The sequence below is a fragment of the Orbicella franksi genome, chromosome 11 (genome assembly GCF_964199315.1).
Source record: "Orbicella franksi chromosome 11, jaOrbFran1.1, whole genome shotgun sequence".
NCBI classification, from domain to species: Eukaryota; Metazoa; Cnidaria; class Anthozoa; order Scleractinia; family Merulinidae; genus Orbicella; species Orbicella franksi.
This window is the reverse complement of record NC_138155.1, coordinates 17,543,079-17,556,205: the sequence shown is the minus strand read 5'-3', so window position 1 is coordinate 17,556,205 and position 13,127 is coordinate 17,543,079. Positions and strand designations below refer to the sequence as shown.

General features: G+C 39.3%; 1 protein-coding gene and 2 pseudogenes across 2 annotated transcripts in view; 1 reads left to right on the top strand and 2 right to left on the bottom strand.

Annotated features, from left to right (window-relative positions):
* LOC145503102 (52 kDa repressor of the inhibitor of the protein kinase-like) overlaps window positions 1-13,127 on the top strand; it is a 489,168-nt pseudogene that overhangs the window by 75,187 nt on the left and 400,854 nt on the right. The gene's annotated exons all lie outside the window — the stretch shown is intronic.
* The window catches only part of LOC145503084 (protein polybromo-1-like), a 222,583-nt gene that overhangs the window by 75,180 nt on the left and 134,276 nt on the right, over window positions 1-13,127 (bottom strand). The gene's annotated exons all lie outside the window — the stretch shown is intronic.
* Window positions 4,801-5,876, bottom strand: LOC145503118 (uncharacterized; annotated as a pseudogene).

The window sequence follows — 13,127 nt, the reverse complement described above, 5'->3', positions numbered from 1 at the left end:
AAGATTTTTATTGCGGATTGTGCTTTATGCAAAAGCGGATAAATTTGCACTCACCGGCAAACTGATAATACGAACACATCACCTATACATACAACTTTAGATCTACAAGCAAGTTGCACACGCAATAGGTCAAGGGTCAACATTAAATTTACGCATTGGTGAGCACTGTTTAGCCCGGACTTTTTGCTGTCTTGAGGTAAATTCAATTGAATGAGCACTGTAAGAGCAGTGTATGAGCACTGAAATATCTGAACTAAACTTATCTGTGAACTGACATAAACTGTACTGGTGAAAGTCTGGATCCGCCACTGGATTTCTCTTGGGGACATCTATCACAATATTCTTTTACATTGTTTTATTTCATAAAAATGTTTAAGTCTCACTGCTGGTCATTTTGAAAAGTAAACAAAAGGGAGAAAGCTAAGGTGAATTGCATTATTCAGTTCAAAAAGGAACAATTGAACAAAGGGAACAAGTAAGCTTGCGATGTGAGCGATTACTTGGACTCTCAAAACCCAACTATGCAAAGCGACTTACAATACAGCTACTTCCCCACACAGGCTGTACCTTACTTTTACTTTTAATTAAGTTTAACCATCAGCCTGTTTGTTTATGTTCCAATTTTCTTGGAACAATTTTACAAATAGCATGTACACATCATCGCCTCTGCGTGCATTGCATGCGTTTATATACTAAATCTTGGTAGTACAAAGTATGCTCCTGTTGTAGGGTGTAAACAACGAAACACTCACAAGGAATATGTGTAGAATATTACTAAAATCCTGTGCTAGAAAATGTGCAGAGTAATGAAAGCGGGGCATATGGATTTAATGTTAAATCAGTGAGAATTTTTTAAAATTTTTTAAAATAACAATACTTTTGGGCAGCACACAGCAACAACTAATGATCTTGTACAACTGAGTTTATCTGAATCGACTGGTTTCGTCTGCTAGTGAGACTTCGTCACAATTAAACTACAAGATACAAAGATGGAACTTATTTTATACTAAATCTTGGTAGTACAAAGTATGCTCCTACTGCAGGGTGTGAACAACAAAACACTCACAAGAAATACGTGCAGGATATGACTAAAATCCTAACCTTAAAAACTTATTACGTGGCTTCTGAAAGGTAGAATAATGAAGCGTAGCACAACCATCACCTTTGAAAAGAAAAAGGTCTAAAAACGAAATCTTGGACTCGCTGATTTCGTAATACAGTGAAACCCCGTTAATATGGACACCAAGGGGACATGCCAAAATGTCCATATTAATAACGGGGTGTCCGTATTAACCGGGGTCCTCAGAAAAAAGTCAGGGACACGTGTTTTATCGATACAAACACTAAGGCCGACACTTGTACGGCAACAAAACGTTTTAATTGTACTGTAAATTACAAATCATTAACTGTATCACTCTCGGTGAAATTTTGCCTTTGCAACCAGAGCCGGGAAATGGTGAGGACAAAAACGCAGTCGCCATGCTAAAGGAAAGTCGAGTTATCGGCCACATTCCATATCACCTCGCAAACACCAAAAACCGCACTGGTATAGTCACCCATTTTATTTCAAAGCCTACTAATCGAGGATCAGTTGAAGTATGTGGAAAAGCAGTTAATCGGGGTGGAGGCCTTGGTATGGAAATACTGTGTGTTTATATCATTGATGGTCCTAGGAAGCACGTGGATTTACTTGAACAATTAATAGACGTTGGCAACAACCCAGCAATACGAACGGAGGCTGATGCTGATAGTGGCAAGCATAAGACGTCAAAGAGGAAGAAGGCTACAAGCAAGGACTGTAGTGAAAGACCAAGAAAGTGAAACTTTTGTGTAAGTGTATCAGACAGAAAACTTTATATAAGGACTGCAGACTGGGTAATGCACCGGAAGAAAGAACTGGTCAAATGCGTCATGCTATTTTGCCACTGTTTCATTTCGTAATAAAATTGTACTAACCCGCCAAAATCTGTCAGAATTTGACCAGGGTACAAAATCTCTAATTAGCACATAATCATGACAGTGACAATAGATAATGCACAGATACAAACAGTGTCCGTAAAGCGGGGTTGACGATGTATAAGAGTTTGTCGCTCGGGACACAGAAAAGTGTCCGTTGTCCGTATTAACGGGTGTCCGTAATAAGCGGGTTGATTTTAGGAAAAATATATGAGCTTTTCGTCGGGGAAAACGAAACTGTCCGTAATATCGGGGTGTCCGTATTAAGCGGGTGTCCGTAGAGCGGGGTTCCACTGTACATTGATCTTTAGTGCTTATAGCATGCAGAAATTCTAGAACAATCTCACGAGGGCCATTCCAGATGACAAATATGTCATCGATGAAATGCTTATAGAGAAGAAGAGAGCAAGAAAACATCTTGACAATGTCTCACTCATGATAATACATGAAAGTATTTGCCACTGTAACGGCAAATGGTGTACCCATAGCTATATCAAAATTTTGGTGGTATTTAGCTCTTATTAACCAAGCAGGAGGTCTGTATGGGAGAATCTTGACTGAGGTCGTGAGTTCAGGCTGAACACAGTGAGGTCTGTACACACGACTGAGGTCAAGATTCTTCCATACAGACCAACTAAGCTTGGTTAATAAGATGTTCATTATATGGCAAACAAAAAAAATTAATTCGTTTAATGTAACTGGTTTGTACTAGCTGACAGTTTGCTTACAAACGGCGATGAGCTGAACTTGAAATAATTCTGCCAAATTTTGCTTGTCCTCTTTACTTTTTTTCTCATCAGGTTTTTTCACACCTCCACAAATAAATATTGTTGGAAGAAAATAGTCAAAAGTTTTGTATTTTAGTTTGAAACGTTTTCTCCGCAAAATGTAACCGGTCTAGATGGGAAAATCTAGACTGCTTTTAATATCGATTTCAGCCAATCAAATTCGCGAATTCCGTAGTTCCCAGTCCTTGTGACACACAGCCATATAATAAATATGAATACTAAATTCCAATTTGATAAAATTATTCCCCAAGATAAATTGGGTGAACTGAACTAAGAGTGGAATCTGGACCACCTTGGCCTCTCTGAGTAAGAGGTCAAGTGCTATAATTGCCTTCCTAGTGTCAATGTTCAGGTAAGGTGATAACACATCTGCCGTGATGAGAAAGCAATTACTGTAAGGTAGCTCAACTGTCTCCAAACATTGGACCAGCTTGCCAGAGTCACAGCAATAGAAGACTTAACTAGCTCATCTGCAAATATTCTAATAGGACGCATGATGTAACTGTGTGAGGCCACAATTGGCCTACCAGCCGTGGGTGACTTATGAATCTTACGCATAATGTAGAATTTGGTGGGATCTAAACTTCTAAGATTATTGTCGAGGCTACGAAGAAACTTAAGCAAATTAGGAGGCAGAAAACACGAGTAACTATTTACAAGCTTATCTTGAGTCTCAATTACCTTATGACGTCTTATCGACCACTCCATGCAGTGACCCAGTGCTCGAAATTAGCGGTCGTCTGGTCATCTGAGACGACTAAAAAATGGTCCGGACAACCATTTTTCTGTAAAATTAAAGGCCTGGTTGCCCGAGGAAAATAACACAGGACAACCCAGGAGAAATTGAAATACTTCTTACCATTACTTTGAAGTCCAACCAAATAACAAAATAAAGGTATATAAAATACCGTATTTAAATCTGGTGTTTTTGTTCATCGTTGGAAGCTGCTAATCGCCATGTTTTCACAGGTAATCATTCTTTTCTGAGGCAAAGTACTACGCAAGTTGCCAAATTTACAGGTAAGAAAATTCTGTTAATTAATCAGGGATGTCGGATATAAGCTAGCCAGTTTTTCGGGTTATGAACTAGGCCATTAGTTAGAGTAATCAATCGCGCATCTTTCGATAAATGGGACTTTATTTTGTTTGCCATTCCCCGTTGACTGTTTGACGGCTGGTCTTTGATGTATAAACCTTTAGGCTTTTCCTTGAAACCACAGGCTTTTTGCTGTTGTTGCTGTATTTCTCTTACGTGAATTTGCAAGTGTTATACTTTCTGTTTCAAGGAAGTACTTTTGCTAAGCATTAAGTTGCTAATGCAAAACATAATGCTTGAACGATGTTTCAAGGAAGCCATTTTGCGCCACTTATGTTATTTAGTTCGCGTCATTTATGTTTATAATTAACCCATTGACTCCCGTGCTGCCCATAACTGTCCATGACGAGCCTTGGCCTTTGTTCCACTTCTGACGTCATCAGCTTTGACCAAAATTGGCATCATCTATACTCAACTTCTGCAGGAGGAAAAGATCTTTCCAATGATACCCAGATCAGAGTGATTGGCTCAATGGAAACTGAAATATGCATGAAAATGCTCAGAAATGAGTGAAAAACTCAGAGCAAAATTTCCCATGACTACATGTCACTACTCCAGGGTAAAAATTGCCCGTCTCAATGCTTTCGCAGACTTTTTTTAAGCCTAGCAGAAGGTCAATCACTGCAGCAAAAAGATAAGAAAGGAGAAAAAGGAAAGGCGAAAAAAAAAATTAAAAAAAAAGATAAGCCTAAAGATGTAGGTCATTTTCTCGTTTCTCTGGAAATTTTGATTTCTGTGCATGCCGGAGCAAACATGTCATAAAACGCGATGCAAGTGGAAAGAAAAGCATGCTGTCATGTTGCAAATGCATTTTTGAGTAGATTGGAGCTAATTTGGCCCATACCCAGCCTGAAAATCTCCACAATGTCCAAAAAATGAGTTCTTGACAAAAAGTTCTGGGAGTCAATGGGTTAAGCAACAAATTAGACAATGTTTTAAGGGCAACCAAGCAGTCATCAGGGCAACCAGAGCCAGGGGTTAGGTTGTCCTGCATTTGGAATGAGGACAACTTGGATATTTTCTCAATTTCGAGCACTGGTGACCTTTGTATAGTTTCTAGTGTCATTAAGGTTTTTTAGAGTCTCTTTTTCCACCCATTCCGTGGAGACGAGGGCAGGACCAAGGTTCTTGTCAGTAGTGAGTACACAAACTGATGGGTCATCCTTAAGGTCTCAAAGGCCACATAGTTCTTCATAGGATAAGTTACATTTCAATTGTGAGCGATTATTGCTGAAGTTCGTCAGTAGCTCCTGATGTATCTTATATGGTTTTCCTCGAGGTCTGGATCTTCCCGTGGAGGATTCCGGTTCAATTTCACGTAAAGTTTTGGGTTGAAATCGGGGTCCTCTGCCTTGTCAGCATACTTGCGATGTAACCGAACACTTCGGCAGAAATCCTGTATCTGATTCTCAAAAACATGAGCCGCATGAGGTTTACGTGTAGGTCTCAATTTTAGACCTAGGCTAAGAGTTTGTGACAGCATCGTGTTGAGAATAACCTGAGAGATATTATGAAATTCCAAATTTCGCAGCAGAGGGTCCAGAATCAGTGTGTTTGCCAATGTGTCAAGCCATTTGTTATACTGGTCTCGCTGATCTATTTTATAGAACCATCGGCACGGCTTTTGGCATTTTTGATGGTTGGCGACGCCAGCAAGAAGAACGACTACCAGAGAATGTAACACCACACTGGTGTTTACGAGATGTTTGTGAATTTCGCATTTTTGGAACGACTTTGTCTCTTTTGAGTCGCTTTCCTGTGTGGGCTATGACCAGATTTGGCTTTATTCCTGCCTCTGGATGTAGATCTGGAATTGCTGGGAGGAGCCCTAGTGTCGGCGAGTTTGCATGAAAACTGTTTGTTTTTAGCAGTTTGGAGTTTGGAGACTTCCTTTTGTACCTCGGAGTGGCCATATCTTTGATCAATTGTTCATTTGGTTGGAATTCAGTCTCCATTCGCTGCACTCTGTTTGCCTCCTTTGCAGCTTTCTTGATGTCCCCGGCTACTTGCTTAGAGGTCCTTATCGCCATACACTGGGAGTAAAAGTCATTCACAAAGAATTTTGCTGAATTGACAAAATGATCTGCGTCTACGTCTAGAGAGGCTTTGCTGGCTTGAAATGAACTCCTCCAGGCATCTATTGTAGCTCCGACTTTCTTTTTTCATTAGTGCATCTCTCTTTGTACTGTTGTTCATCTTGGGTAAGGGCCTCAATAGTGGATCAAGGAGTTTGAGCTCGGCATCCCTGAGAATCGCATCAAAACGTTCCTGTAGAAGCTGACTGTTGCATCCTTTTGCATTAACACAATAGACTACCAGACCAGTTGGCACCTTTCCTTCCCTTTTGGAGTCCTTTAGTCTTTTGATCCTCTCCTTTAAAGCATACAGCTCATTTTCAGCCTTGACAAATTTTCGAACGAGGGTTTTCAGCATTTGCTGGAAGTGATTGTCTATCCAGAATTCTTCCTCTGGTGGTGTACTTGTGTTGTGACTGTCTGAGATGACTTCTTCTTGGGCACTTGCTTGTCTATCTGCACATTCCATTTGCTTTTTTAGCTTCAGTGAATGTCTTGTGGACTTGACTCCTTAGTGATTTTCAGCATTGCTGAACATAGTGGCCTCTTCAAGCTATGACAATTTTAAAATAAAAATACATACCTGCAGGATATGACTAAAATCCTGCGCTAGAAAATGAGCAATGTAATGTAAGCGGGGCTCATGGATTTAATATTAAATCTGTGAGCCAATAGAGTCGTAAAGTGTGACGTCACAAAAGAATAAATTTGAGAAATTATGGGATTTGGCACCATTTTCGAATAGAGCGTCCTTAAAAAAGGGTCCTTGCCAAAAATGACCTCTTAATTGTAATTCCCAGCCGAAATATAAAGGATGAAAATTTGGTACTGCCCCATATAAATCTCTCTAATTTTGAGTCAGTTCTAAACTGAAGGAACTGAAACAAATTTTGAAGGGTTTGTATGGGATGCTATCAAACTTTGATCCCTTATATCTCTATTGGGAATTGCAATTCAGAGCTAATTTTTGGGATGAGGGCAGCTTTTAGGGTCCTCTATAAGAATATGACATCATATCCCATAATTTCAAAAATTTTATTTTTGTGATGTCATCACTTTAGGACTCTATTTAAAATAAAAATAGTTGTGGGCAGCACGCAGCAACAACTAATGATTTTTTACAACTGAGTTTATTAATGGACCGGTTTCGTCTGCTAGTGAGACTTCATCACGATTAAACTATGATTAAACTACAAAATACAATATGTTAAGTCCATGAGTCCCACATACATTACATTGCACATTTTCTAGCACAGGATTTTAGTCATATCCTGCATGTATTTCTTGTGGGTGTTTTGTTGTTCACAACCTACAGTAGGAGCATACATGTACTTTGTACTACCAAGATTTAGTATAAAATAAGTTCCATCTTTGTATTTCGTAGTTTAATCGTGACAAAGTCCCACTAGCAGACAATTCCAGTTGATTAATAAACCCATTTGTGCAAGATCATTAGTTGTTGCTATGTGCTGCCCACAACTATTTTTATTTTAATCGTCTACTTTTGTACAAGCGGTTTATTGATGACATATTTTTTGTTTGGAAGAGTCCCAAAGAAAACCTATTACAGTTTCTTAGTTGTCTCAATAGCAAGAATGATTGTATCAAACTTACGTATGTTACTGACGAAAGTAGTATTTAGTTTCTGGATTTATTTCTTTACAAAGATGCTAATTTTAGCACTCTGCAGTTTTCTACCTATCAAGTGGCACTAAATAAGTATCTGAACATTCCCTTTCAGTCGTTTCATTCCGCGAGCAACAAGAGGGCCTGTATTAGAGGCGAGCTTATGCGCTATACTAGAAATAGCTCCACGTTTAAAGCCTTTAGCGAAATGCGTGAGAAATTCTGGAAGCGTCTCCAACATCGCGGTTACCCAGTTGGGTTTTTTTACTTCCTTTATTCAGGGAGGTTAAATACAGCAACAGGACTAAATGGCTTTCACTAAGACGCAAATCGCACAATGGTAGTGTTTAAATCTACATTTAACTGTAGTCATGCTAACATCAAGCTGGTTATCCAGAGACATTTACCAGACTTACACTGTATCGTCAGTTATAAATCTACCACTACTTTAGCACATCTATGTAAATTTGTTTTTTGGGAGCTATGCAATAATCCTTTCAAAAGACTGTTCAAACAGCGTATTATTCTGTGCGCTTTTCAAAATTTGCAAGGGCAACAAGACAAAGAAATATTCTGATGCATTCAGCTGATATCAGATTGGCTCAATTGTTTTGTTACCAAGGGAATTTCATGCTTGATTAGCTCCTTCCGCGTGGATTACGTAAACACACGAGCAATCGATCGTAAACTCAAATAAAAAACATGTCTATGAAGCGAAAGCGAGCCATTCTATCGATTAAAGATAAGCCGGTAATTATTTCATGTTTGGATAAAGGAGAGAAAGGAGCAAATTTAGCTCAAAGAATTTGGCATCAGCAAGCAGCAGATCTCTGACATACGGAAGAACAAAGACAAGATCCTAAAATTTACTGACAGCATTGAGACAAGGAAAGGATTAAAACAAAAGTCCCTTAAGCTGGCCGATGATGAGCAGTTGGATAAAGCCCTGTATGCCTGGTTTATTCGACAATGATCTACTGGGACACCGATTTCAGGTCTGCTTCTTCAAGAGAAAGCAAAACATTTCTCTATGCAGTTAAACACAGAGACGGCCGATCGCAAATTCAAAGCATCAACTGGCTGGCTAGAAAAGTTTAAAACATGGCATGGCATCAGGAACCTCAGCATTCAAGGTGAGAAACTTTCAGCTGCAGAAGAAACTGTTGAACCATTTCTACAGAAACTGCACAAAGTGATGGAGGAAAAGACTCTGATCCCCCAACAAATCTACAATGCCGACGAGACTGGACTTTTGTGGAAGTGTTTACTGCAAAGAACTCTTGTTTCCTGTTGCAAAAAATCTGCTCCAGGATTCAAAAAAGCAAAGGATCATTTAACTGTGCTGGGCTGTACAAATGCTACTGGAACTCACAAACTAAAACTTGTTCTTATTGGGAAATCTGCGAAGCCGAGATGCTTTAAGCATGTTAACATGGATGCTCTTCCCGTGATCTACAAGTCCTGAAGAAATGCCTGGATGAATTCGGAGATCTTCACTGAGGGGTTTAAGAAAGACTTTGTGCCAGCTGTAAAAAGTCACCATCGCTCACAAAACATCCATTCTCCAAAAGCTCGGCTGTTAATAAACAATTGTTCTGCTCATACAGGCTGTGTAGATTTCACAATTAAAACAAACCAAAGTTCACCATCCTACATATCACACCGAAAAAGATCGAGGAGTTGCTAAAACTCATGCCATCCCATAAAGCTGCAGGATCTGATGGTCTCGGTGCTAGGATACTGAAAATAGCTGCCCCTGCAATCTCCTTACCATTGAGTCGACTTATAAACCACTGCATTGATACAGGTACTTTCCCGTCAGCATGGAAAACTGCCAAAGTTACGCCTATTTACAAGGGGCAAGGAAGTAAAGACGACAAGAATAATTATCATCCAATCTCAGTACTCCCTTTACTATCCAAAATTTTTGAGAAACATATCCACCAAGCCCTGTACAGCTACATGACAAACAACAACTTGTTGTACACCTTACAGTCTGGTTTCCGAAGATCTTACTCTACGGAGACAGTGCTCATTCGCCTGACAGATCAGTTGTTATCTGATATGGATAAAGACCAAGTCAGTGGACTCGTATCTGTGGATTATAAGGCCTTCGACTTAATTGACCATGACATACTTCTGTCCAAGTTCGAGGCATACGGTATAACATCTAGGGAACTGATGCTCTTAACGAACTACTTAAAGGGCAGAAGGAGCTCAGTTGTCATTGACAGAGTGCATTCAGAATACAGACTGATCACACACGGTGTTCCGCAAGGATCGGTACTGGGGCCACTGCTATTTATCATCTTTGTGAATGATCTCCTAAACTCAGTCACCAAGTCAACTGTAGACATTTACGCAGATGACACTACTTTAAGTACTTCCACTGTAGTCTCAGATCTACCTGCAATTCAGCAGAGGCTCCAAGAAGACATAAACAAGATTACAGACTGGACATCTGACAACAAGATGGTACTTAATGCCTCTAAAACAAAAAGTCTTCTCGTAACTGGCAAACGACTAGAAAAGAAGGCTCCAGACATGAATCTTAAATTATCATGCAACGGTAGCGAGATTGAGCAAATAACTTCATAGAAACTACTCGGGGTAAAATTTGACAATCACTTGAGTTTTACTGAACACATAGAGGACATTTTTAAAAAAGTGTCACAACATATGGCAGTGCTGAAGAAGATCAACTGTAACCTGCCTCTCGCTGAGCGTAAGCTTTATTTCAATGCCTTGATCAAGCCGATAATGTTGTATGGCTCATGTGCATGGTGCACTGCGTCAGAAGAGAACGTTAACTGCGTATCCAAGCTGCAAAAGCGAGCAGCTCGAGTAATCTTGGATGCAGACATTGGTGAAAGAAGCAAGATGCTTCTCAGATGACTTGATTGGCTGCCACTTAAGGAAGAATTAAACCTTAAAAGGACTAGTTTAATATTTAGGCGCATCAAAGATGAAAATAATTGTCTGAGCTATATAAGAGAACTTTTAACGAGAAACTCAGACCGACACACCAGAACCAGTCGCTATGGAAAATATAACTTAGTGCGCCCCTCCTGTAACAGAGAAACGGAAGGGGGGCGAACTTTCCAAGCCAATGGAGCAAAACTATGGAACAGCATCCCTTTAGACATTCCCAAGAAAGACTCCATTGGCTCCTTTAAATCTTCTGTAAGAAAATATTTTTTGTCCAAAAACTCTTAGCTTAGTTTTTAGTTGTGCATATCTAGATTTAGATTTTTTACATTTTAAACTTTTATCATATCTTTAAATTTTAGCTATATTCTATTTTGTAATTTTTATTATCTTATAAGTGTAAATAGCTTTTAATTTTTAACTTAGGATAGAGGGCCACTGGTTCGTCAGTTTTTTACTGTTATGTGTTACCCTCTGTAAATAAAGTTGTTACTTACTTACTTACTAATGATGTTTTCTTTGCTGTATACCTTTTGTTTACATTTCTATCTCATTAATATTCATGTTTTCGATTATCTGGACTCTCGATTATCCGGACTATTTACTGCGGTCCCGATGAGTCCGAATAATCGAGGTTTGACTCTAGCACTAATCATATGGCCCCCAAAGTATAACAACATGCAATAACATACCATTAAGGCGTTTCTTGTAATGTCCGTTTACAGCATGTTTCAGCAGTTATTCACTTCCATGGGAAGTTAAACTTAGGCACACTTATGTGCTATATATGCTGTTCAATGTTAGTTGTAATCATTCCCTAAAGAATTCTCAGATAGAGACGAAACCCCTTGGAAGTAAACGAAAAAGCTTACAACTACAAGAAGTCTTCCTTTGTGCTGCTCACTAGTCTTTGTTAAAAAATTTAAAAAAAATAATAAAAAATGAAAATAAACAAGATGCATGTTGGCGTGAACTTAAAAACAACACAACACTTTCCTGTTGTTACTGCCAAATTCCTTGTGAACTAGCAAAGTTGTGACCTGGATGCACGAGTTCACTCTGTAAAAATTTGGAATGCCAGGGATTTTTTGTTTTGTTTTGTTTTGTTTTTTTTCAACCCATTGATGCCTGCATAAAATTGCATGTGACCCACCCCTAATTCCCTGGCATTTTTTGTCAGAGCAAGTGTAAGCACAAAAATAAACCATATGTGACCTTTCATGCGAAAACGTGCATTAACGACTTTCTGTTACACGGGTGAAACGAACGGCCATCGAACAGGTTACAAATGGGTCACCAAGCCGTTTGAAACGGGTTTCAATGAGTGTTCAAACGGGTGATTAAGTATTCCGAACAGGTAGCCTAGCCGTTCGAACAGCTCAGGAAAAATGGCGAACGGGTAGCCTAACCGTTTGAATGGCTCAGGAAAAATTGCGAACGGGTAGCCTAACTGTTTGAACGGCTCAGGAAAAATTGCGAACGGGTAGCCTAACCTTTCGAACGGCTCGTAAAACATCCCGAACGTATAACGGAACCGTTCGAATGGCTCATAAAAGAATTTTGAACGGGTGATCTAAACGTTCGAACGGCTCATGAAATCTTCGAACAAGCAGTCACGAACGGCTTATAAACTTGATGATTATAATTCGTTTTGTTTATTTCGAATGGTGCCGTGCCGCTACACATTTCACTTAAAAATAATTTCGAACGGATAGCTTTTACTGGTTGAAACTGTTCCTGTTACTACTTTATTTCACCACTGAAAGCCAAAGAAAGTAAACTTGAAACGCAGAGACCATTCGTAACAGTTTGCTGAAGCAGATCGAAAAAGCTGAAATCTTTTATACACGGTCATTTATGGGAGTCTTTGTCAATTCTTTGTCTTTCAGTACAGCCCAAAAATAATGCACGCGCAAGAACTTCTTTTTACATCCGCAAGTGGGCAACTTCTTGCTGCTTCTCCATAAAAAGTCTAAACCTTGTTGAATTGAAGTCATTCTTGGTGAGAGTTTTCGTTCGTGAATAAATCATTCGGTAAATTTTATCACTGACGGTGGAAGATTTTGGTCACATGCAAGCAATGTGTGAATTGAGAATGTCTCAAAATAACTTTACAGCTTGAGACAGAGATAAGGCCTTTGGCAACAACAGTTTAGCAACAGTACATTTTCGTCGCCTGGGTTCGCTTTGTTTTCTTTTTCGGCGACATGGAGGAAATATCACTGTTTACAATTATTATTACGATGTGTCCCGGAGTCCCAGACCTGCGGTGTGGTAGTGGAGTGAAATCCTGCCTGAAATGAGCTTGTTTGAAATGGCTTTTTCTGTCTGGAATGTCCCTTGTGGCAAAGGTTAAAAAAACAACATATTTACTGGGAAGTGTAAACCAAATTTTAAAACAAGCAAGCTTCTCAGTCGACGAAAACAAGCACAGGACTATGTATGCATGACAAAAGCACGACTCAGTTTTCACGCATCAGTAATGTTTGAAACTTGATGCAAATTCAGGGCATCACAACAACACAATTGTTATCTTACCTTCTTAAAGGTTTCATTCAGTGGATTCTCTTCAATATAAGAGGAATGCACAAGGCAGACTCAGGAGATTTCGGTGTTCAGAAAATCATTTACAGTGTCTGTGCTTATCACAACCATAGT